This window comes from Gorilla gorilla, chromosome 8 (genome assembly GCF_029281585.2).
Source record: "Gorilla gorilla gorilla isolate KB3781 chromosome 8, NHGRI_mGorGor1-v2.1_pri, whole genome shotgun sequence".
Taxonomy (NCBI): Eukaryota; Metazoa; Chordata; class Mammalia; order Primates; family Hominidae; genus Gorilla; species Gorilla gorilla.
Window position 1 is genome coordinate 70,164,576 of NC_073232.2, and position 26,869 is coordinate 70,191,444.

Consider the following 26,869-nt stretch of genomic DNA (forward strand, 5'->3'; position numbering starts at 1 on the left):
CTGGTGCACAATTGTTACTCCATCAATATTGTCCATATGAGTGATTTACAGAATAAATGGATAAATTGTGCCTACTTCAAAATCATATTTTATAATGAGAAATAATAATACACCATATAGTGTACTTTAGATTTTAATCTAGATTCAGCTCATTCTCAAAATTCAATTCTGATTTATAAAACTGTTGGTTAAGCTCTACACGGGGAGGTAAACTGAATCACTTTCATCCTCAGATAATTAGGAATACCAGATCACACTCAATATTTAGGTCATCTGTGTTTGTTGCCTGTGGATTTTTGCCTGTTACCTTAACATCTGGAAAATGTCTCTCAAGTATGTTAAAGGAAGGCAGTGGGAGTGACAGGAGGAAGCTGAAGGAGATAAAAAAAGAAACAAGAAAGGAAGAAGGAGACAGAGAAAGCTGAAGAGAGTCTAGGGCCACAAAGATGGAAAATATGGTCACAACAAATGGAAAAAAACCTAACATGTCCAATTCAGACTTCTGCTTCCAGTTATTTTTAAGTTTCCTGGTTTTGGTGTTAAATTTAAACTTTGTGAGGCATTCTAAAATAGCTAATCAATACAAGAATAAACTTAAAAATTCAATGGCATTAAAAATATATACGTATGTGTCTCTGGGTACCTCTTCACAGCCTGATTGAAGCTGTCAGCTCACGTTACTGTTAGAAGTACAAATGCAATAAGTTGAATTATAACTTTAATAATTTGATAAATCACTAATCAAATAACTCTCAGTTTAGCAATAATGGGGGTATTACTTGAAAGCAACGAAGCCTTGTTATTTTTCTGGTGTCCTAATGTCATTTGCTCTCTGTGATGAAGTTTGAGAATGAGATGAGCTGAAACTGTAAACCCATTTAAAGAAAAACCCAGCTAAGCTTGTTTCTACCCTTTTAAGCCCTGTACCTTTTACTGGTGATTAGTCTTCCCTTGGGGGATGATACCAAAGATAAGGTTATCTTCAGGTTATTCTTTATGAGTTTTATGGGGAAAGGTTTTTTGCTGAGCTGAGAATGTGGGAACGGGATAAAGAAAACATCAAATGCTTAGTTCACCAAAACTTTACAGAAGCAAGTAGACAGGAGTTAAATACCACATCAGTAAGAAGAAAGGAAAGGTTCTTAATAAATATATTTCAACACCGGAGTCTGTGCCCCTACTGATGACTAGATTATCGTTCCTGGTCTTGAAGGGTGGCGCTGTCCTTGTGAAAATAAAACCAGATGGTATTGTGGAGACCAAACTAAGTGATAAAATTGAGTTAATGTTAAATTATAAGACAACATTTTGAAAAACATTGAAGGGAACAAGTGCTGGGAAGAAGCATTTATTTTGTGTAATATAAAACATAAGACACAACCTAGTTTTATTGCAGGTAACTGGTTATTTTGGGTTAAATTACCCATAAATTTCCTATAATCATCATCCTTACTCAGATCAGCCTGGCTTTGATATAGTATTCCCAGGAAGGTAAAAACAAAATATATGCAGTCAGCAATAAAAATTATAAAAGATTCTTTTGTTATAAATGAATTGTTAAGAAATAAAATAGTGGGACTGTGTTCTTCTCTTCATTCTAATATGTGGAAAGTCTGTTAACTTTATGCGGTAGCTGTACATTTTGCTTGCTCGCAAGTAAAGGCTTGTCAGGAAATCCCAGGGCATCATGAAAATGATTGCCTGTCCCTGAGACTGTGCCCTACCAGATGTAGCATGAGCTGCTTGACGTATATTACTTCATCTTCAGAACCACCCCATGAGACAAGAATTACCCCATTTTACAAAGGAAGAAAGAAGATTAAGATTAAGAGATTAAGTAATTTGTCTATGGTCAAAGGGTTTGTAAGAGGTAAAGCCAAGCTTTTAACTAGGTTTGACTGTCCGCCAACTCAGGATTTTCTTAATAAGCCTTCATTGCCTCTGTGGGAATTGATAAAAATGCCCAGGTATGCTTTTTTTTTTTTTTTTTTTTTTTTTTTTTGAGACGGAGTCTTGCTCTGTTGCCCAGGCTGGAGTGCAATGGCATGATCTCAGCTTACTGCAGCCTCCACCTCCCGGGTTCAAGCAATTGTCCTGCCTCAGCCTCCTGAGTAGCTGGGATTACAGGCGTGTGTCACCACGCCTGGCTAATTTTTGTATTTTTAGTAGAGACAGGGTTTCACCATGTTGGTCAGGCTGGTCTGGAACTCCTGACCTCGTGATCCACCCTCCTCGGCCCCCCAAAGTGCTGGGATTACAGGCATGAGCCACTGCACCCGGACCCCAGGGATGCTTTTTAACAGAACTGTATGCAAATGGCACTGGAAGCACAAAAGAAGGGATCTAGGGTACTTGGATATTCGGTGGAAGAAAGGACACAGGATTCTTACAGGATCCACCTCAGAGAATGTGAGTCCTGAATTATGGTGCAATGGGTAAGAGGGAAACTTGGAGCACCACATCCCAGATTTAAACTCAGTTTGTACATCTCATTGAGGTTGACCTTGGACAATTTACCTATCCACTCTGGGTCTTGATTCTTTTTTTATCTGTAAAAAGAGTACACTAATAGTAACAACCTTACAGGGTTCAGTGATGATTAAATTAGAAAATACTTGTCACTCATTTAGCATGCAAGAATTTTTAGATATAAATAGTATTATTTTGGAAGGATAAGAAGGCATTCATTGGCCAGGCATGGTGGCTCACACCTGTAATCCCAGCACTTTGGGAGGCCAAGGCAGGCAGATCACCTGAGGTCAGGAGTTTGAGTCCAGCCTGGCCAACATGGTGAAACCTCATCGCTACCAAAAAATACAAAAATCAGCTGGGCATGGTGGCAGGCACCTGTAGTCCCAGCTACTCAGGCAGCTGAAGCAGGAGAATCGCTTGAATTGCTTGAATCTAGGAAGTGGAGGTTGCAGTGAGCAACCACTGCACTCCAGCCTGGGTGACAGAGTGAAACTCTGTCAAAAAAAAAATAAATAAAAAATAAAAAGAAGAAGAAGAAGAAGAAGAAGAAGTCATTCATTGGGAAAATGGACAATCTATGGGGAAGAAAAACACATGTACAAAGTTACAGGTGCATCCCATTTCAAGGGATACCGACTAAACTGCCCTTTGTAATGCTTTGGGGCATAAGGCGGAGAACAATAGGTGCTGAGAGAGGAGAGATAGGCAAAGGCTGGACATGGAGAGCTCTGTATCACGTGCAAAAGTGAGCCAGTAATTGTTTTGAGCTGGAGAGTGCTATGATCTAGTCAGATTTATTTTAGAAAGCACATCCCAGCACCGTGGGGATGATGTTTTGAAGCAGCAGTCCAGGGAAAAACTTAGGAACGTATTGCAATAGTTTAGGCATGGGATGATAAGAGCGGTGGTACTATGAAAATAAAGAAAGGGATTGAAAGGAGAAATCCTCAAGATATTGAATCAATAAAACAGTGTTCCACTTGAAAGAGGCAGCTTGGGAAAAAGAAATAATAATGCTCCTAAAGTTTCTGGACAATATCTTGTGACACCATCATTCAAACAGAAAATTACTAGGAGAGGACAGCGCTTTGCAGAATAAAATAATGAAAACTTTGGGCTTTGTCTGGAGAATTTGATGCCTTTAGGATAGCCAGCTAGTGTTCAGTAGGTAGTCAGATAAGAGAATTAGAAGATCAGTAGAATCATCTTGGCTAGAGTTTTGCTCTTTTTTATTTTGAAGCCAATGTGGCACATATACATTTGTAATTATTATATCTTTCTGGTGGATTGACTCATACCATTATGCAACAATGTTTTTAAATGCTTCTTGCTTTAATTTCTTCTTGTTCTGATTTAGTATGACTTCCAAAGCTTTCTTTTAGTTCATATTTGCATGATATATTTTTAAACCCTTTTGTTTTCAACTTTTCTCTATCCTGAAGAATATATTTGACTTTTGTTTGGCTATGTCTTTCAGTTGGAGAATTTAATGTGTTTATATCTGATAAAATTACGAACATTATTAGTTTTAAGTAGACCTTTGTACTATTTGTGTTTTGTTTGTCCCACCTCTTTTCATGTTCCTTTAACTCTCTTTTCTTTTTAAAATTAATCACTTTATTACTCCCCTTTTAAAATTATTACTTACACATCCTGTTACTCTTGTTTCAGTATTTACCTTAGAGATTACAGTATTCAACATTGATATGTTAGAATCTAATTTAAAATTAATACTTTTATCATGTTATAATCAATGCAAGGACCTTGGAACATTTTAAATTCATTTACCCACTTCTTGTCTTTTGTACTACATATGCCAAGTATTTAAATTCTACATACATATTAGGTACACAAAACATTTTTATTGTTTTACACAATTATTAATAATGTAGAATTACCATTGCTATTATTTTTCTTTTCTTCCTGAAATTCTATACTTCCACATGGGATCAATTTATTTCTTTTGGAAGACCTCTCTTTTATGTTTCTTTTATTGGAGATCTTCTGGTAAAATATGTTCTTTGTTTTTGTTTTTCGAAAATGACTTGATTTTCTTAAATTTTGTGGGATTCTTTCTCTGAATATAGAGTTCCAGTTTGGAATTTATTTTCATTCAGGACTTTACAATGCTATTCCATCGTGCTGTGGTTTGTATTATTTTGATTAGGAAGTCATTGCTTTCTATAACTGGGGACCCCCATCCCTCCCCTGCTCATCTCATTGTAGAGTACTGTTATTGTTGCTGTTGTTGTTCTTTAATTTTATTTTAGCCATTCTGGTAGGTGTGTATTAACATCTCATGTGGTTTTAATTTGCATTTCCCTAATGGTGAATAATTTTCATGTGCTTTTTTGTCATCCATATATCTATTTGCTGGTGAAATATATATTTATATCTTTTGCTCATTTTCTGTTTTTTTTTTTTTTTTGCTTGAGGCGGAGTCTCCTTCTGTCGCCCAGGCTGGAGTGCAGTGGTGTGATCTCAGCTCACTGCAAGCTCCGCCTCCTGCGTTCACGCCGTTCTCCTGCTTCAGCCTCCCGAGTATCTGGGACTACAGGCGCCTACCACCGCTCCTGGCTAATTTTTTGTATTTTTAGTAGAGACGGGGTTTCACCGCATTAGCCAGGACGGTCTCGATCTCCTGACCTCGTGATCCGCCTGCCTCGGCCTCCCAAAGTGCTGAGATTACAAGCGTGAGCCACCGCGCCCAGCTCTTTTGCTCATTTTCTAATTGTGTATTTTTCTACTGTTGGGTTTTGAGAGATTTTTATCTATTCTCAGTAATGATCCTTTGTCAGTATGTGGTTTGTAAATGTTATTTCCCATTCTATATCTTGCCTTTTCATTTTCTTGCCTTATATTGGCGTTTCTTTGAACAAAAATTTTTAATGTTGGAAGTTCAATTTATCAACTTTTTCTTTTATAGATATATGTTTTTGGTACCAAGTGTAAGAATTCTTTGCCTACCCCAAGGTCCCAGAGATTTTTCTGCTGTTTTCTTCTAAAAATTTTATGATTTTACATTTTTCATTTGTGTCTATGATCCACTTTGAGCCCATTTTGGTTTAGATGTGAGATTTAGGTGGAAGTCAAATTTTTGCCTCTGTATGTCCAATTGCTCTAGCACCATTGGTTGAAAAGGCTGTCCTTCCTTCATTGAATTGCTTTGGCACCTTTGAAAAAAATCAGTTGGGCATATTTGTGTGGGTCTGTTTCTGGGTTCTCTGTTCCATTCCATTATGTGTCTAATTCCTCACCAATATCACCCTGTCTTCATTACTATGGCTACATGGTAAGCCTCAGTATCAGGTGGAGTGATTCCTCTCACTTCATTTTTATTTGTGAAAATTGTTTTAGCTACTTGAAGGCCTGTGCCTTTCCATATAAATTTTAAAATAAAGGCTGGGTGCAGTGTCTCATGCCTGTAATCCCGGAGGCCAAGGTGGGAGGATCCCTTGAGACCAGGAGTTCGAGACTAGCCTGGGCAATATAGCAAGACTCTGCCTTCACCAAAAATGACAAAATTAGCTCAGCATGGTGGTGCTTCCCAGGTAGTCCTAGCTAACTGGGAAGCTGAGGCAGGAGGATCCCTTGAGCCCGGGAGTTCAAAGTTGCAGTGAACTGTGATCACACCACTGCATTCCAGCCTGGGTGACAGAGCAAGACCCTATCCTAAAAAATAAAAAATAAAAATAAATTAAGCTATATTTGCAGAAAAATCTTGCTAAGATTTGTATAGGAATTGCATTGAATCTGTGCATCAATTTGGGGAAAATTGATGTCTTTACTATGTTGAGTTTTTCAATCCATGAACATGTGTGTATCTAGACTTATTTAGATCTTCTTTTATTTATTTCATTATTTTGTAATTTTCATCACATAAGCCTATATATGCTTCATTAGGTATATACCTAAATATTTCATTTTTTGGAATGATTATAAATGGTATTGTTTTTTAATTTTGGTCTCCGCATGTTAATGGTTAGTATATTAAAATTTGATTGATTTTTGTGTATTGTTCCTTTATCCTGAGGTCTTGCTGAACTCACATATTAGTTCTAAGAATATTTTTCTATCTTCCTTGGGATTTTCTGCAGATAATAGTTAAACTTGTGAAAGTGGCAATTTTATTTCTTCCTTTCTGGTCTCTCTCTCTATTTTTTCTTGCTTTATTCTGGTAAGAATTGTAATACTATATTGAGTTAGAGGGGTGTGAAATAAATATCATTGCCTTGTTCCTGATCTTAGGGAGACAGCATTTAGTATTTCACCATTAAGTATGCTGTTAGCTGTAGATTTTTGCAGATGGTTTTTATTAAGTCAAGAAATTTCTCTTCTATTCCTTGTTTGCCAAGAGTTTTTATCATGAATGTGTGTTGGCTTTTGTCAAATCCTTTTTCAGCATCAACTGACATGATCGTATAATTTTGCGTAGTAAATTATTTTTTAAATTTCCAAGTTGGAAAGAGTGATTCTCATAAAATGTCCTGGGACTAATGATATATACATAGAGCATTTTCAGTGATATCTAAATAATGCAAGATAAATTATAAGATAATGATAAAATTTTCCTTCTCCTAAGTTCTTTATACAAGTATTGCCCTTTTTCTATTAACTATAGCTACTAATTAGCTTGCTGAATTTAACTTTCTTTTAGTAAATTACCATTCTTTTAGTTTTATGATCCTAAATATTACCAGACTAAATACACATTTTAATTTAGATTAAGCTAGGTTTCAAATTAGGATAACTAAAGTGAGTCAAATTGAGTGAAGCTATTAAAAACAAACAAAACAATAAAAAACATCACTACAAAAACTACTAATATTTTTTCCTGTATAACATAAATATTATACCTAAAGTATTGTACACATCAGAGGTTAGGAAGTAAAATAATAAACACTGTTTACTTTTAGAGAAAAAGACAAAACAGGATCATCTGAAACCTAGTTGAATGTTTTTATATGAATACACTGCTTTGGGGCAATTGTGTATCTGCAGCTTTAAAAATCACAGTAAGGCTGATTCCAAAAAAGGATAATGCGGTCTAGCCCTGCATCCCTGTGTGGTAGAAATGAAGCTGTCTAGGTGCGCTCGCATTTTCCTAAGGCACCAGCTTTAAATACCTTTGTATTCTGCTTCCTGTAGTTTCCAGTAAAACCTCCTTCAGCTGCAGCCTAAAGCCACAGATGGCTTGCTGGAAATAGGAAAGTGCCTGAAGTCAAGCCAGTACGTATCTTCCTGTACAGCTTGCTGCACACCTTCTCAGCAGTGGTCGTCCAGAGACAGGCAGAGATACTATCTAGACAACCTCAATAAAATGTCAGCCACATAGAATGTGAGCCACAAAAATGTCAGTTCTCCAAATAACAATTTAAAAATGTATCTAACTCCACTGAAGCCTTCAAGATGTTTTACCCTAGAGAATGTAACTATTTTTTCCCTTATCAGATTGATCCTGGCTTGAGCTTCACTCTGAGGTTTAGTCATTGGAAGATAATAATTCAGGATTTGGTTACTGTCTTTTAATTAAGTAGATTTAGACCTGGATCTCACTGCTTATTACGGAGTTATATTTCCAATATTTCTTTAGCCAAAACATTTATTTTCTCTGAAGAAATGAATCTTTTGTGTGACAGAGATATTTCCAATTTAGGGAAGAAAGTTAGAGTGACATTTATTCCTGGACACAGGATGTGTCATCAGAGAGTGACTGACACACCTGCCTGATGAGGCAGGTGCTGATGGATGAGAGCTGTCTGAGGGGTTCAAAAATGTGTAGTAATGAGGAAACGATGGATTGATGATGCTAAACATATCAAGGTTAAGACGGCTTATACATTAAAAAAAGGCAATTTCAAAATATCAATATAATAAATATATATGACCTTCTGATGCATAGGACTCCATTTCAGAGTCACAGAGTCGCCCTTGTTTATATTTCTCTACCATTGAAACACAGAAAGAGTAATGTGGCAATAGCTCCTTTTGGGAAAGAACACTTCTCTTGTTAATATTGATCCTTACATTTTCTCAAAGACACATACACTTACATTTATTTCATTTTGCATAGAGCAGTTGTGCTATGTTTAAGCACTAAAGTGGAGGAGTTAGAGCAATTGCTATTTCCTGCACTACACAAATACCTGTTCACTCATGTAATATGATATTCACTTCAAATATTTGACTATTTTGGCCAGTATTATCTGATGATAATTTTTCTCGATTTTCTTTATTCTGTGTGTATATTTTATGAATTGAGCAATAAACTCTATTATAATTTGATAGCTCAAACAAGCTATTAATATTAGTGTGTGTATTAGTCTGCTATTACCATGACAGTGCTGCATAACAAACCGTCCAGAATTCAGTGTCTTTTAATAAAAGCATTTGTTTTTATCACTTATGGGTCCACAGACTAGCTTGCCTGCCTCTGTTCCAGGCTGCAGGTTGGCTGTACTTTTCTGTAAAGTTGAGTCCGGGTTCAGTTCTGCTCCACATGAATCCACTTTTTCTTTGAACCAGCAGTTACTCAGGGCATGATATCTTAGTGGATCACAGGAGCACAAAGTCCTAGACAAAAATAAAAACAAGAACAAAACATAAGCACATTTACGGCCTCTGCCTGCTTCATGACCACCAATACTCATTGTCTAAAGCAAGTCGTATGGCCAAGCCTAACATCAAGTGCACAGAAAAATATACTCTATCCATTTTAGTGCAGTGCAAAGAGAGAGACTGAAGACAGAGGGACTGAAGAGTTAAAAATCAACCAATTAAGCTGGGCATGGTGGCATGCACCTGTAATCCCAGCTACTCAAGAGGCTGAGGTGAAAGGATTGCTTGACCCCAAGAATATGAGACCAGTCTGGGCAACATAGGAAGTCCTCATCTAGAAGAAAGAAAGAAAGAAAGGAAAAAAAGAAGAAAGAAATAAAGAAAAGAGAGAGAAAGAAAGAAAGAAGAAAGAGAGAGAGAAAGAAAAGGAAAGGAAAGGAAATGAAAGGAAGAAGAAAGAAAGAAGAAGGAGTGAGGGAGGAAGGGAGGAAGGGAGGAAGGCAGGGAGGGAGGGAGGAAGGCAGGGAGGGAGGAAGGAAGGAAGGAAGGAAGGAAGGATGGATCAGTCAATCTACCACTCAATCCGTCCAAACACAACAGTGATTTAAGGACGCTTGTTCTGGGGTTCCCTGGAATGAGGGTGTGTGCCTTATGGCATTAGTCATAGCAGTCGTACTAAACAATAAGTGTGTGTAATGGCATTCACTGTACCCAAGTACAATTGCCATTTTGCCCTTATGAACTTATTAGTAATAATTAATAAACAAGTAGTGTTAAAATATATAGCTTGAATGTTTAAAAATAACATTGAGTTTTGAAGCTGATGTATTAATAGAATAATGCCCAGCAACATCGTTTTCCTGTCTACCTACCTCCAACTCTTCAGCACTCCTACCTGCAGCCCTCGCTACAGCAATGTCCTTTTACCTGGTTTCATCTCCTTCAGTCCCATTCCCTTACATGTAAAATGCTGGTTGTGAATAAATTTTTAGATCAGACTTGATTAGCAAGTACATCCTGATTCTACTACTTCTCTGATTAAAAATCTTTCAAATGGATCCCATTGGCCACAGAACATAGTCTAACAGCCAAACTCTATATAATCCGGCATTTGAGGCCCTCTATAGAAGACTTCATCCTGTTTTCCCAAACCTAGTTCTCATTATTCTCCTCCATGTGCCCTATTGTTTTCTCAGAGTTATGCTTGCCCATGCATATAATGTAAATTCTTGCCCATTTAATCTTGGATCATGAGATTCTTTCAGGCTGGAGTTGCCAATACCAATTTCATTTTTACATGGTTTTATTCTATTTATGCTTCAAGACCCAGATCCAAGTCACCTCCTTCTTGGAACAGTCGAGATCCTTGTAGCCCAAAGTAATCTTCATCTTTTTCTAAAACTATAAGACTTTTCTGCCTCTTTTACTGAACCTATGATTTTCTAAATTGTGTCATCATTATGTACCTATGTCTTGTCATTACTAATGGACTACCATTGATCTTTTTCTACTTAAATACTAAATATACTTCCTTGAATATTAAAACAACATGTAATAAATAAATTTATCAATCCATTAATACCCTCAGTCATTGTTCTTCTGTACTATGCATGCCAATAAGCTTAAGTGGTTTCCTTAAGTAACAATCAGTTCACACTGAAATCAAAGCTGTTCAAACTTCACAAACTCCAACTCTCTTTAGTTTGCAGCCCCATTTCAGATGAGCAGAATCATTAGCAACATGTGGTGCAGCACTGTGTATTGCTTACATTTCAGAATAATTTTGTCCTAGATGCCATCTGTGATTAAATATGTCAGGGACTGGGCCTTTGGAAGCATTTCAACTTCGGGAAATGTCTGACTGTGCAAATACTCTGTGGTTTTGCCTGACTTAGAAGCTATGGACAGGGCAAGCCTGACCTACTAAGTAATGCACCTGTAACAAAAATCACCCTGGACATTTGCTATCCGTTGGATTTACAGTCAGAGTTGAGGAAAGCCACCATTGTTTGTTTCCTGCCAAGGTTCAAGTACAAAATTTTAGCACCCCCTAATGTTGAAAGCAGTCCTTTCACTGTGAGCAAAATACGGAATAAGAAAAATAGACTGAAGGCCAATCCCAGTGAAGTTTAACTTTGGAACTAGTGATGACCTCTATTTGTGTAGAATGCAAGCTTTACAGACATTACTTTCAGCACCTATTTAATTCTTGTTCCTACTAGGGCTATTTTGAGCTTATTTCATCCTCACCATTTCTTATAAAATTGTCAATAAATTGTTCGTCCCTTTAAGCTCTTCTTAAATTACTGCTGAGCTATCTGCTTAGGCCATGGAGTAGACAAAACTAAATCCTATGTTCTGAGGATTGTTTTTTGTATGTTTTTATGGTAGACCATTTAATTATCTTGAGATTATTATTTATGTCTCCTCTGTATTTTTATTCTGAATTATAAAATTTTTATCTCAAAGAAGGCCTTTTCTTCCATAAAGATTTTTTTCTTTAGCTTCTCATGTTTTGGAAAAGAAAAAGTTAAATATAGAGTGCGACTGAATATAAGCTGGACTGCAGTGTAAAATGCCACTCGGCCTCTTTCTTTTTTTTTAATATATATATTTTTATTATACTTTAAGTTCTAGGGTACATGTGCACAACGTGCAGGTTTGTTATGTATGTATACATGTGCCATGTTGGTGTGCTCCACCCATTAACTCGTCATTTAACATTAGGTATATCTCCTAAAGCTATCCCTCCCCACCCCCCCACCCCGCAACAGGCCCCGGTGTGTGATGTTCCCCTTCCTGTGTCCAAGTGTTCTCATTGTTCAATTCCCACCTATGAGTGAGAACACGTGGTGTTTGGTTTTTTGTCCTTGTGCCAGTTTGCTGAGAATGATGGTTTCCAGCTTCACCCATGTCCCTACAAAGGACATGAACTCATCCTTTTATAGGGCTACATAGTATTCCATGGTGTATATGTGCCACATTTTCTTAATCCAGTCTATCATTGTTGGACATTTGGGTTGGTTCCAAGTCTTTGCTATTGTGAATAGTGCCGCAATAAACATACGTGTGCATGTGTCTTTATAGCAGCATGATTTATAATCCTTTGGGTATATACCCAGTAATGCGATGGCTGGGTCAAATGGTATTTCTAGTTCTAGATCCCTGAGGAATCGCCACACTGTCTTCCACAATGGTTGAACTAGTTTACAGTCCCACGAACAGTGTAAAAGTGTTCCTATTTCTCCACATCCTCTCCTGTTGTTTCCTGACTTTTTAATGATCGCCATTGTAACTGGCGTGAGATGGTATCTCATTGTGGTTTTGATTTGCATTTCTCTGATGGCCATTGATGATGAGCATTTTTTCATGTGTTTTTTGGCTGCATAAATGTCTTCTTTTGAGAAGTGTCTGTTCATATCCTTCGCCCACTTGTTGATGAGGTTGTTTGTTTTTTTCTTGTAAATTTGTTTGTGTTCTTTGTAGATTCTGGATATTAGCCATTTGTCAGATGAGTAGATTGCAAAAATTTTCTCCCATTCTGTAGGTTGCCTGTTCACTCTGATGGTAGTTTCTTTTGCTGTGCAGAAGCTCTTTAGTTTAATTAGATCCCATTTGTCAATTTTGGCTTTTGTTGCCATTGCTTTTGGTGTTTTAGACACTAAGTCCTTGCCCATGCCTATGTCCTGAATGGTATTGCCTAGGTTTTCTTCTAGGGTTTTTATGGTTTTAGGTCAAATATTTAAGTCTTTAATCCATCTTGAATTAATTTTTATATAAGGTGTAAGGAAGGGACCCAGTTTCAGCTTTCTACATATAGCTAGCCAGTTTTCCCAGCACCATTTGTTGAATAGGGAATCCCTTCCCCATTTCTTGTTTTTGTCAAGTTTGTCAAAGATCAGATGGTTGTAGATATGTGGTATTATTTCGGAGGGCTCTGTTCTGTTCCATTGGTCTATATCTCTGTTTTGGTACCAGTACCATCCTGTTTTGGTTACTGTAGCCTTGTAGTATAGTTTGAAGTCAGGTAGCATGATGCCCCCAGCTTTGTTCTTTTGGCTTAGGATTGACTTGGCAATGTGGGCTCTTTTTTGGTTCCATACGAACTTTAAAGTAGTTTTTTCCAATTCTGTGAAGAAAGTCATTGGTAGCTTGATGGGGATGGCATTGAATCTATAAATTACCTTGGGCAGTAAGGCCATTTTCACAATATTGATTCTTCCTATCCGTGAGCATGGAATGTTCTTCCATTTGTTTGTATCCTCTTTTATTTCATTGAGCAGTGGTTTGTAGTTCTCCTTGAAGAGGTCCTTCATATCCCTTGTAAGTTGAATTCCTAGGTATTTTCTTCTCTTTGAAGCAATTGTGAATGGGAGTTCACTCATGATTTGGCTCTCTGTTTGTCGGTTATTGGTGTATAAGAATGCTTGTGATTTTTGCACATTCATTTTGTATCCTGAGACTTTGCTGAAGTTGCTTATCAACTTAAGAAGGTTTTGGGCTGAGACGATGGGGTTTTTCAGATATACAATCATGTCATCTGCAAACAGGGACAATTTGACTTCCTCTTTTCCAAATGAATACCCTTTATTTCTTTCTCCTGCCTGATTGCCCTGGCCAGAACTTCCAACAATAGGAGTGGTGAGAGAGGGCATCCCTGCCTTGTGCCAGTTTTCAAAGGGAATGCTTCCAGTTTCTGCCCATTCAGTATGATATTGGCTGTGGGTTTGTCATAAATAGCTCTTATTATTTTGAGATACATCTCATCAATACCTAATTTATTGAGAGTTTTTAGCACGAAAGGCTGCTGAATTTTGTCAAAGGCCTTTTCTGCCCCTATTGAGATAATCATGTGGTTTTTGTCTTTGGTTCTGTTTATATGCTGGATTACGTTTGTTGATTTGCATATGTTGAACAAGCCTTGCATCCAGGGATGAAGCCCACTTGATCATGGTGGATAAGCTTTTTGATGTGCTGCTGGATTCGGTTTGCCAGTATTTTATTGAGGATTTTTGCATCGATGTACGTTAGGGATATTGGTCTAAAATTATCTTTTTTTGTTGTGTCTCTGCCAGGATGATGCTGGCCTCATAAAATGAGTTAGGGAGGATTCCCTCTTTTTCTATTGATTGGAATAGTTTCAGAAGGAATGGTACCAGCTCCTCCTTGTACCTCTGGTAGAATTCGGCTGTGAATCCATCTGGTCCTGGACCTTTTTTGGTTGGTAGGCTATTAATTATTGCCTCAATTTCAGAGTCTGTTATTGGTCTATTCAGAGATTCAACTTCTTCCTGGTTTAGTCTTGGGAGGGTGTATGTGTCGAGGAATTTATTCATTTCTTCTAGATTTTCTAGTTTATTTGCGTAGAGCTGTTTACAGTATTCTCTGATGGTAGTTTGTATTTCTGTGGGATTGGTGGTGATATCCCCTTTATCATTTTTTATTGCATCTATTTGATTCTTCTCTCTTTTCTTCTTTATTAGTCTTGCTAGCAGTCTATCAATTTTGTTGATCTTTTTAGAAAACCAGCTCCTGGATTCACTGGTTTTTTTGAAGGGTTTTTTGTGTCTCTATGTCCTTCAGTTCTGCTCTGACCTTAGTTATTTCTTGTCTTCTGCTATCTTTTGAATGTGTTTGCTCTTGCTTCTCTATTTCTTTTAATTGTGATGTTAGGGTGTCCATTTTAGATCTTTCCTGCTTTCTCTTGTGGGCATTTAGTGCTATAAATTTCCCTCTACACACTGCTTTGAATGTGTCCCAGAGATGCTGGTATGTGTGTCTTTGTTCTTGTTGGTTTCAAACAATATCTTTATTTCTGTCTTCATTTTGTTAGGTACCCAGTAGTCATTCAGGAGCAGGTTGTTCAGTTTCCATGTAGTTGAGAGGTTTTGAGTGAGTTTCTTAATCCTGAGTTCTAGTTTGATTGCACTATGGTCTGAGAGACAATTTGTTATAATTTCTGTTCTTTTACATTTGCTGAGGAGTGCTTTATTTCCAACTATGTCGTCAATTATGGAATAAGTGCGGTGTGGTGCTGAGAAGAATGTATATTCTGTTGATTTGGGTTGGAGAGTTCTGTAGATGTCTATTAGGTCTGCTTGGTGCAGAGCTGAGTTCAATTCCTGGATATCCTTGTTAACTTTCTGTCTCGTTGATCTTCGTAATGTTGACAGTGGGGTGTTAAAGTCTGCCATTGTTATTGTGTGGGAGTGTAAGTCTCTTTATACGTCTCTAAGGACTTGCTTTATGAATCTGGGTGTTCCTGTATTGGGTGCATATATATTTAGGATAGTTAGCTCTTCTTGTTGAATTGATCCCTTTACCATTATGTAATGGCCTTCTTTGTCTCTTTTGATCTCTGTTGGTTTAAAGTCCGTTTTTTCAGGGACTAGAATTCCAACCCCTGCCTTTTTTTTTGCTTTCAATTTGCTTGGTAGATCTTCCTCCATCCCTTTATTTTGAGACTATGTGTGTCTCTGCACGTGAAGTGGGTTTCCTGAATACAGCACACTGATGGGTCTTGACTCTTTATACAATTTACGAATCTGTGGAACATTTAGCCCATTTACATTTAAGGTTAATATTGTTATGTGTGAATTTGATCCTGTCATTATGATGTTAGCTGGTTATTTTGCTCATGAGTTGATGCAGTTACTTCCTAGCATCGATGGTCTTTACAATTTGGCATGTTTTTGCAGTGCACTCAGCCTCTTTCTATCACACTATGTAAATAAAAGATTTGTTGGCAGCAATTTTCTTGGTGTATTGGGTAAATTCTTCATAAATTCAGTTTTCAGTCTGACAGTGTTCATAAAAGCGAATATAAAAGTAAAACATATGGACATTTTCCACCAGTTTTATTATGCAAAATACTTGATTTTGTATAAAATTGGATTTTTCAAGGCTAGGGAAATCTTCAATAAATCACATCAGCAGTTCTTCAATAAATCACATCAGCAGTTCTAAAAACATATATAGAACCCCGTGTGTTTTCCCACTGAGCAACTCTATGAGAAAGAAGGAGACCTGAAGGCTCTGCTATGGAAGCAAAGAGCGAGGGAGGGATGAACAGAGGGAGGGAGGGAGGGGTGGCAGGATGGGGGGGAAGGAAGGACAAAATGAAGGGAGAGAAAGAGAGAGGAAAGGAGGGAATGATCTGATCATATTTGCAGAGTGTGACAGAAAATGGAAACTATGTTCTTTTGAAAACCCTCCATGTACAATGTAAGGTCTGTTCTGTTTGGTCTGCATAGTGATGTGTCTTTGTTTTAATGCAGGGCCTCAGCAAGGATGTAGTGGTTATCTGACAGGTTCAAATAATACCTTTGTCTCTCCTGATTCTGATTCGAATGGAATATATGACAAGAATTTAAACTGTGTATGGATCATAATTGCACCTGTAAATAAACTAACTCACCTCACCTTCAATATGTTTGCTCTGGAAGCAGCAAGTACTAGGCAAAGATGACTTTATGATTATGTAAAGGTAAGGGTATTTTATTTTTGTTACTCACCCCAGACTCTAATATAGTGTATTCCAGTTTCTATCATTACAGGAAGTCCTGAAAATTGTGAGTACAGTTACTACTGCTTTTTAAATGACCTATTCTTCAATGATGCAACGTTTAATATTATAGATGCTCTACCTTCATATCAAATTAATCTTTAATATGGGTGACTCAAATATTTTGTGTGACTGGCTTCTAACATTAGCATTAAAATCTCCTATTTATCAATGTCTTGCAAGAGACGATCTATGGGAAGGTTGATTTTCTGGACAGAGATACTCAAAGGACCTTTGGCAAATCCTAAAATAAACAATGTCAGTGACACAAATAATACCTCTCAATTTGTCTATTTCTTAGGCTTATAGATTTGCTTATCATATTATGTTTAGATAGTAAAATGGTTCTGAAATCACATTAAAAGTAAATCAAGGCTGGGCACAGTGGCTCATGCCTATAATCCCTGCATTTTGGGAGGCCGAGGTGCGTGGATCACTTGAGGCCAGGAGTTCAAGACCAGCCTTGCCAATATGGTGAAACCCCATCTCTACTAAAAATACAAAAAATTAGCTGGGTGTGGTGGTGGGCACCTGTAATCCTAGCTACTAGGGAGGCTAAGGCAGGAGAATCCCTTGAGCCCGGGAGGCAGAGGTTGCAGTGAGCTGATAGCTTGCTAATGCACTCCAGCCTGGGTGACAGAGCAAGACTCCATCTCAAAAAATAAAAATAAAAATGAAAAAGTAAATCAAGAAACTTCTGTTCAATTGTTAAGACTCTTTAGTATTAAATTATTATACCTATCAGGTTATATGGGTTCAGATTACAAGTGTTAAGTCTCAATATTTACTACTGCACTCTCAGGGGAAAAATTAAAAGTATGGCAAGATTTCTATTTATGAGGAGCTTAAGTCTGATTGGAAAATTATGGGATGACACATGCAAATTAAGAATGTACAGTTCAGGATAGTAAGCATGTAAGTGCTAATGAATGCATTTGATGCAGGCTTGAAGCAATGTGCAAGCTTAAAAGGAAAGAAAGTTCATGAAACTCTGGCATGATCAAGAAAGACATGATACAACCAGGGAAAACTTACTCAAGTCAGGAGAGAATTCAGGCAAGGTGAATATTTTCAAAAAGGTGCTGAACTTGGTATGTGTGTGTTGTCGAAAGAGTAAAGAGGCTGGCTATATTGAAGCAGAATAGTGCTAAAGAGTAGAAAGAAAGAAGATGGCATAAGCAGATAAATACTGAGATTACAAAGGATCCTGAAAGTCGAACTAATGACTTTAGACTTTGTGAGGCTGAAAATAAGGAGTGGTTGAAGGTTTTCCAATGAGTGATGTGATGAGAGCAGTAGCTGGGGAAGATCTGAAATCAGCAGCTATGTGAACTGGAAGGAGAGGAGACTGGGAGGGCTCCAGGGAGAGGTCACCCCTAGGTGATGAGGTCACTCTTAGACCCAGATCAGGGGTGCAGCCATGGCGGAGAGGCAAGAGGGGTGCAAGAGAAACTTAAGTTCTAAGATGTCATAAAGTTTAAAGAAAATTGTTTTAAAAGAAAAGGAAAGAAAATTTGTGGACGGAATACCCATTTGAGTACATAATGATATGCTTATGTTTTTACTATGAAAAGGGCTAAGGCTGGGAGACCAGAAAAATAACAGTGTGGTTTTGGTGAGAGCAAGACAGACAAGTGAGACTGCAGTGGGCAGAGAATAGAATGGAGCTCCAGTGAGAAGACAGCTCCATGAATAGAGAGGACACAGCAAAGAGCCTTCCTTCCAGCAGGAGAAAGAATGCTTTCTTAGACGAAGTCAGCATGGATTCCAGAGAGTCAGGCTCTCAGCTCCAGGAGAGGTACCCAGGGAGGCAGTTGGAGAGGGCAAAAGGGGCAGAAAAAGAAACAGATGCATCATGAAAAAATAAATGTGAAGACCAGGAATAGTGCAGTATCCCTGAAGTCAAGGAGCAGGGGGATTCTTTTACAAAGCATGAGTGGTCAATACTATGAAATTGTAAAGTAGAGGCCAAGAAAGGTAAAGATGAAGAACAGCCTCATTCCGTTGGATGACAACCATTTTAATAGAGTATTGGCACAGAAGCTGGATCGGAGGAGTTCATGAAAGACTAAAGATAACAGGGAATGTCAATTCAGGTTGAATTCTCCTTTCCTAAAATGAGACCTGGCCGGCCGGGTGCCATGACTCACACCTGTGATCCCAGCAGTTTGGGAGGCAGAGGTAGGCAGATTGTTTGAGCTCAGAAGTTTGAGAATAGCCCTGGCAACATAGTGAGACCCTGTCTCTATGAAAAATACAAAAAAAGTATCTGGGTGTGGTGGTGTGCACCTGTGGTTCCAGCTTCTCGGGAGACTGAGGTGGGAGGATCCCCTGAACCCAGGAGGTAGAGGCTGCAGTGAGCTGTGATTATGCCATTGCACTCCAGCCTTGGCAACAGAGTGAGACACTTTCAAAAAAAAAAAAAGGTGGGGAGAGACCAAAATGACTAGAGTAGTCCTAAAGCTGAATTCAGAACTGTTCAAGAGCTCCCCTGGTTTTACAGAAAGGTAATAAGGTTTAGAGACAGACAGTATGGGGACTCAAACCCAATTTTGCTGTCAGACCAGTTTCCTAATCTCCCCAATTCCTCATCACTTCATCTATTTTTCTTTAAGTCACATAATAGTACCTGCCATGAAAGGCAGTTTTGAGGATTAAAATTATGTGTACTAGAGTGTTTAGCACAGTGCCTGACATAAATTGTAAACAAATTTACCTCCCTTTTTTCCCCCCCTTGGAGTAATTCCAAATAGGCATGGACACTACGGAATTTCTTTTTCTTAAAAATTAAAAATAATGGATTTACATATAAAATTACAATTTCAAGAATGTTTTGAGGATGGCCTTGCTAGGAGAGTTGATTGGATTTATTCTCAAGATCCATTTTTATAGAGCGTGATTTGATAATGTCATTAAAACAGCTTGTCATTGTCTGAATTTCCGCAATTCATTCAGGCCAGAAACTACAATATCAAAAACAAGGAGTTATTTTCTTGCTTCAAAATAAAATACTTTTTTTTCAAATAAATTCTATTCAGAACTATTCTTTTTTTCCCCCTTGGAAAAGCAATTTCCTTCAACTGGCAATGTTTCCAACTACCAGTAAACTGGAAGATCAAAGAACAGCCCTTGGAATGTGGAGCTTGGAGGTTTCTTTATTAAAGAGATTTTTCTGTGATAAATGGGACATTTGATTCCTTTTAGATTTTTTTTAGAGATTATAAATCACTTTTTAGAAAAGCTAATTTAACTGAACTCTGTGGTAGATATACAAGTAAAATCATACCAATTCCATTATTCATTCATAATTCTATCATGATTGTTTGTGAAAGGGTTGACTTGGAGAGTAATTATGGTAATTGAATCACCTAGTGAATTGTGCATTTCAATGAATGGTCTGTGTTGAAATCCACATCACATCCATTGCAGAAGGAGTTAGTTGGCAAGGGTATGTGCCAGGCCATGTACCAGCATCACTGGAGGTGTAGAGAGCTAAAGGCATATCTTGAGGAGTTCCAGCTTCTTGAGGAGCTGTCAATAAAGTGTAGAAGACTGACATATAAACAAATAATATACATTTAAATAATTACATTTAAAGTACAGATAAAATACATTTAAATAATGGACATTTTTGTCACGTTGTATAACTTCTTGTATAAATGATGAAAATCATAAATAGAAACAACGTAGAAGGGCAGAGCAGAAGAGGCTCTGATTGGCTTCGTTTTGGGGTTCAGGAAAGGCTTCCTAGAGGGGATGGCTGAGCTGGGATTTACAAAATAAACAGAAACTTACTCCCTTTTGTGATGCTTTACAAAATTGAGAGGAACATCACAAAAGAATGCTTCCTGTGGGAGGCTGACTACCAAAATGGAGAAGAAAAGGAGAGGCTGTGAGCTACATCCTCTCATGCCCAGGTTCTCGACTCCTAAATTACCACTTGCTTGTCACTCTTGTGGTAAGCAGTGACTTGGGCAGCAGAGAGGGGCCAGGAGCGTGAACCTAGTTGACTTTTTCTGCCAGGAAATACGGAACCAGCAGAGAGATGTACTCATCCTAACATTGCCCAGTTTTTCCTCAACCACATCAGTGCCCCTTTTCTGTTTCTTTTTTCTTTTTTTTTGAGACGGAGTTTTGCTCTTGTCACCCAGCTAGAGTGCAATGGTGTGATACTGGCTCACTGCAACCTCTGCCTCCCCGGTTCAAGCGATTCTCCTGCCTCAGCCTCCCAAGTAGCTGGGCTTACAGGCGTGCGCCACCACACCTGGCTAATTTTTGTGTTTTTAGTAGAGACGGGGTTTCACCATGTTTGCCAGGCTGGTCTCAAACTCCTGACCTCAGGTGATCCACTTACCTCAGCCTCCCAAAGTGCGAGGATTACAGGTGTCAGTGCCCCTTTTCATAGCCAATATTTTGTAATGCATCCTTTCCCACCTGAAGTGAATATCATCTATGCTATAACCTACCCATAATGTAATTTCAAAAAATCACTATAATATCCTAAAGGCAATGAAAAGGAGAAATAAAAGGAAAGTACATAAGATAGTGTATATTCGCATATGTCAGTATTCTAACACTGCTACGCAAAGTCATGTAATAAAATAGATCCCTTTTATATGTGGAATGGTGGTGAATAACAAGTATAAATTTAAACAAATATGAGTGGGTTGTATTTGCAACCCATATGCCAATAGTGACATCGCCATTTACAACATGAATTTCCAAACTGGTGGAAAGACTTAAAACAAACATTTCTAAACCAAACAAAGTACAGTCTTCCCTCAGCTTACACAATAATTACATTTCTGGAAATTTGGTGCATATTGAAACTGTACAAAAATATTTTTGTGTTTACATACAAAATGGATTTAGGTTCTGGGATCAAATAATTACAAAAAGTTTTGTTTACACAAATGTCAGACAGGACATTCAAAAGTTATGTGGGACATAAGTTCTCACTTTGCAAAACTGTACCATGAATTACTAAATGCCAGTTATAGCCCCAAATTATAGTGATGACCCAAAAACCACCACTATTGTGCAAAACACTCTCTACGGAGTGGTATTGACCTCATTGAGAAGGTCTGATTTAACGCGCTGGGCTTAACCATTCAGTCTGTGTCAGACACTGGAGCTGAGGAGGGGTGGTCCATCTTTGGGGAGAGGATCAGCAGTCTATGGAAGGTATCACGTTCCTATCCATATGAGGTTGCACCTACTATTCATTTATTCTTTCATTCAATCAATGTTAATTAGCATACATACTATATTCTAGACATTGCTCCAACAACTAGAAAAGAACATTGAGATTTTAGAAAACAATACTAGGAAAACTGCTGCACTTGTAGAGCTGATTCTAATCATTGCTTCTTTGTGGCTTTTTTCTGAGGCAACTGGGACTAATATAACTTTTCTTCCCCAGAAGATTCTGAAATGAGTCAGAGTTTAGCCCCAAAACTGAAAAGCCACTCTCTATTCTTCTACCCATACTAAATTATGCCCTGGCATGTTGCCCAGAAGACCCCATCAGACATTCTGCAATAAGATCAAAGAATTCATGAAGATACTCTAAGATACTCCAAGTAAGAATATCAAAATCCTCCTGTGATCAAACTTGCAGGGAAATATTAAAAGATAAAGTCCTAAGGATATTAATATATAAAAGTATTAAATTTGAAAAGAATTATAGTCCAATATCAAAGCCTATTGCCCTTGTGCATTAAAAGTTCTTAGGAAGTAAAATCCAAAAATTTTCTTTCCTAGTTTCTCTGACTGCTCAAGTCAATAGCTGGGTGAAGTGTGGGATCTTGCCGTGGTTGTAGCAGAGCCTGCCTGCCACTAAATTATTTGTACAATGCCTTCGAGACCTTTAGCAGATTCTAAAACTATCAGAGTTCTAAAAGTTGAGAAAATATAACATTCTTCTCAGCACTTACCCACATCCACAAGACTTAAAACGTAATTCAAGCTCCAGATCCAACGCGGTTGTGCTAGGAAATGTATGCTCCCAGAATGCAGCCCATAGCTGCGTATGATGGTGTAGATCCTAAAGACACCATTTATATCCCAGTTTATATATGATTCCCTCTCCTCATCATTGTATAGGGCACCCCCTGCAAAGCACTGTAGGGCAACCTGGCAAAAGTCTTTAGTGGAGACTTAGTGTTATCAGAGAATAAGAGAGCAGATACAGATCTTGGGTTTGACACACAGGAGTCTAGAGCCTCTTATGTCAGTTATCCCGAGGCCAAAAGCTATTTCAACGCACTTAGGAGAAATCTTACTGTGGTAGTGAATGAACTAACCCAATGCCAGCTTGGGGCCAGGCACATGTGTCATTTCCTTCCATCTAGCCCTGGCTTCTGCCTCATACCTTCTTTCACATTTACCAGTTATCCATTTAAAGCCCAAATCTGAGCTTACATCATGTAGGATCAGATCCAAACTCCTTGGCATGAAATGTATGGAACTTCACAGCCTTGTTTGTTGGACTTCGTCATTTCTCCTGTTCTCTCACCCTAGCCTCCAGGCCCAATGAAGGGGGTCAGAAGTTGTTGACACATGCCATGCGTTTCACACTTCCGTGGCCTGGCACTCATGTCTGTCTGGCTGGGATACCCTTCCTCTTTTGTAGGTCTGGAAGGTCTCTACTTACATTTAAGGGCCAATCCAAATGTCTGTCTCCATCATGTGGATTCTCATGATACACTTCCATTCTTTTATTGTGGCACTTACTTTTCTCTATTTTGTATATAATTTATGTACACACATATATTTGTATGTATACATATATAGTGTATGTGCATATACACACAAGTATATATATTTAATTTATAGACCTTTACTCTCCTTTGTTCATGAGGAGGTCTATGTCTTGAAGGTCTAGAAAGGGCTTTATACATCCTTGTATGCACAGGACCCAGCACAGAGGCCTGGCACACAAGTCCCAGAATAAAAATGCTTGCGGCCGGGAGCGGTGGCTCATGCCTGTAATCTCAGCACTTTGGGAGGCCGAGGCGAGCGGATCACGAGGTCTGGAGTTGGAGACCAGCCTGGCCAACATGGTGAAACCCCGTCTCTACTAAAAATACAAAAATCAGCTCGGTGTGGTGGCGGGCGCCTGTAATCCCTTGGGAGGCTGAGGCTAGAGAATCATTTGAACTCAGGAGGCGGAGGTTGCAGTGAGCTAAGGCAAGATCACGCCATCGCATCACGCCTGTTGCTTGGGCAACAGGGCGAGACTCCATGTCAAAAAAAAAAAATGCTTGCTAATATAAACGTGATCATAAAGACAGCAATGATTATCATGAAATTTTAACTTGCTTACCAGAAAAAGTGCATGATCTAAAACTTGGCAAATGTGCTGTTCCGTGAAACAAGGGGGTGAAGATTAGAAAACTCGAGCTTCTTCGGATTCTGAATTAACTAAAATCATATTTAAGTTGGAAAGACAGTGCCATCTAGTGGTGCATTTCTTTTTCTTTTGAAATTACTGGTTTTAGCCGTTTCTGTCTTATATAATTCTAGCACTTTAAGATAATGTCAGTGGTCATGATCATGGCTGTTCTGTGGCCTTGAGCAAATCATAGCTCTGTTATGAATTTAATATTTGGAGTTAGATACACACAGATACTCATTTAGAAATACAATAGGGCGGGGCGCGGTGGCTCACGCCTGTAATCCCAGAGGCAGAGGTTGCAGTGAGCCAATATCACGCCATTGCACTCCAGCCTGTGTGACAAGAGCGAAACTCCGTATCAAAAAAAAAAAAAAAAAAAAGAAAAAAAAAAGAAACAGAAAAGGGGCACTGCGGATCACGAGGTCAGCAGATCGAGATCATCCTGGCTAACACGGTGAAACCCCGTCTCTAGTAAAAATACAAAAAAAATTAGCCAGGCGCGGTGGCGGGCTCCTGCAGTCCCAGCTACTCGGGAGGCTGAGGCAGGAGAATGGCGTGAACCCGGGAGGCGGAGCTTGCAGTGAGCCGAGATAGCGCCACTGCAAGTCCGGCCTGGAGAAAGAGGGAGACTCCGTCTCAAAAAAAAAAAAAAAAAAAAAAAAGAAAAAGAAATATAATGAAGATTACTCAGAAGAAAACAAATGTTTTCTAGTTATGTGTTTGAGAGAAATCCAAGCACCCACTATTTCAAAGGATGTTTCTAGAAGGCTGCCATGGCTGTGAATTGTTCTGGGTGCTGGCGACACCACAGTGAAGAAGTCAGACAGTCTCCGTCTCCCCACCCGTGGGACTTACATCCTTGTTGGGAAAGAGACCGGACAAAGCAAATAAACAATAAATAAGATCGGTTTTGATTATAATAGGAAAATAAAACAGGATGATGCTGGGGGAGGGCAACATTCGATAGCACGGGCTTCTCTGAGGAGGTGACATGTGAGGTGAGGGCCCATGACAGGGAGTCCTTAGCTGTGCGGGTTCAGCTTCAGCTGAGGAAAGACGTCTCCTGGCAGGAAGAGCTGCAGGAGCAGGGCCATGGGCAGGAGTCCTCCTGGGATGAAGGAAGTGCAACCAGCAGTGAGGTGCGGGCGGCCTGGGAAGGAGGCACAGGCCAGAGCAGCTGGGGCTTGCAGACCGTGGGAAGGAGCTGGAATTTTACTTTAGGTGCAACGGGGATCTGCCGGAGCATTTAGTCAGAGCACGAGCAGCATCTCATTGGAGTTTGCAGACATGCAGGCAATTCAGTGGAGAACACTATGGCTGCTCCGGAATTAGGTCTATTAAGAAGATGTTTCAGTGGGAACAGGTGAAGAACAATGGTGGTCACCTGGAGATGGAGCCCTCTGAGATATGTTTTGAAGGTAGAATGGAGTGGATGTGGAGTGAAGAGAGAGAGAGGAATCAGAGATGACTGAAGTTGTAGGCTTGAAACATTGAGGTAAAAAAGCCTCAGGGAGAACAGTTTTGGGAGGGCTTGTGGAAGAGAGGAATCAAAGCACTTGTTTATTTATTTATTAGATATTTATTGAGTGCCTCTCATGTGCAGACACCTAAAAACTGGGAACATGGCAGTGAGCAGAACAGAAATCTGTGCATTCATGGAACTTGTATTCTCTTCAGCGGGAAATACAATGAAATAAACAAGTTAGCCTGGGCAACATAACAAGACCACATCTCTAAAATTTTTTTATTAGCTATGCATAGTGGCATGCACCTGTAGTCCCAGTACTTAGGAGGCTGAGGTGGGAGGATCACTTGAGCCCAGAAGTTCAAGGCGGCAGTGAGCTATGATTGTAGCACTGCACTCCAGCCTGGACAACAGAGTGAGACCTTGTCTCAAAAAAAAAAAAAAAGTTAAATATGTAGTATGTAGAAGAAGGTAATACTTGCTGTGGAGAAAAGTCAAGCAGGAAAGGAGATGGGAATGTTGGGAGAGTTTACACAAGGAAGGCCTTATTGAGTTGGGGCTATCTTTTTTTTTTTTTTTGGAGACAGTCTTGCTCCATCACTCAGGCTGGAGTGCAGTGAAACGATCTCAGCTCACTGTAACCTCCACCTCCTAGATTCAAACGATTATCCTGCCTCAGTCTCCTGACTAGCTGGGATTACAGGCATGTACCATCACGCCGGCCAATTTGGGGATGTCTGAGTAAAGACCTGAAGAAATGTAGGAGGACAAACGATGTGGATATACAGGGAAGAGCATTCCAGGCAAAGGGAGCAGCAAATGCCATACCCAAGAAGCAGGAGCATGCCTGGTTTGGCTCAAGAAGCAAAATGAACAAAGTGGAGACAATAAGAAATTAGATCAGAAAGGTCAGGGGTGGGATAGGAGGAGAGAAGGCCATTGTGATGGCTTTGGTTGTTCTATTGAGTGGATGGGCAGTTAGGAGGGTTTCAGCAGAGCGATGACCTGGTCTGACTTACATTTTAACAGTATCCCTCTCGATGACATTTTGAGAATAGACTAAGAGGAACAAGAGCAGAATCAGGGGCTTCGTGGGAGTCTCCAGTGATCATCAAGGCAAAAGATCAGAGCAACTAGGGCCAGAGTGTTAGTGGGTGCAGTGGTTAAGGTAGCAGTGGGTGAGCGGACTCTCATGACACATTCTTTTTAAAATCATAGGTTACTTTCCCAAAGAGGAAAAAAATGTTAGGCATCATACCAGGTTTTTACTGAAAGTCATAATATAATCAATCCAATTATAATTCTGTTCCTTAATTAAGACCACCTCTAAGAACATCAATGTAAAAATGTTTAATCATGACCTATTGCGACTTCACATCCAATTTAGTGTGAAAGATGCAACTTTTTTGTA

At 38.9% G+C, this 26,869-nt stretch overlaps 1 pseudogene; it reads left to right on the forward strand.

Annotated features, from left to right (window-relative positions):
• LOC101133093 (cubilin-like) overlaps positions 1–26,869 on the forward strand; it is a 48,319-nt pseudogene that overhangs the window by 3,845 nt on the left and 17,605 nt on the right.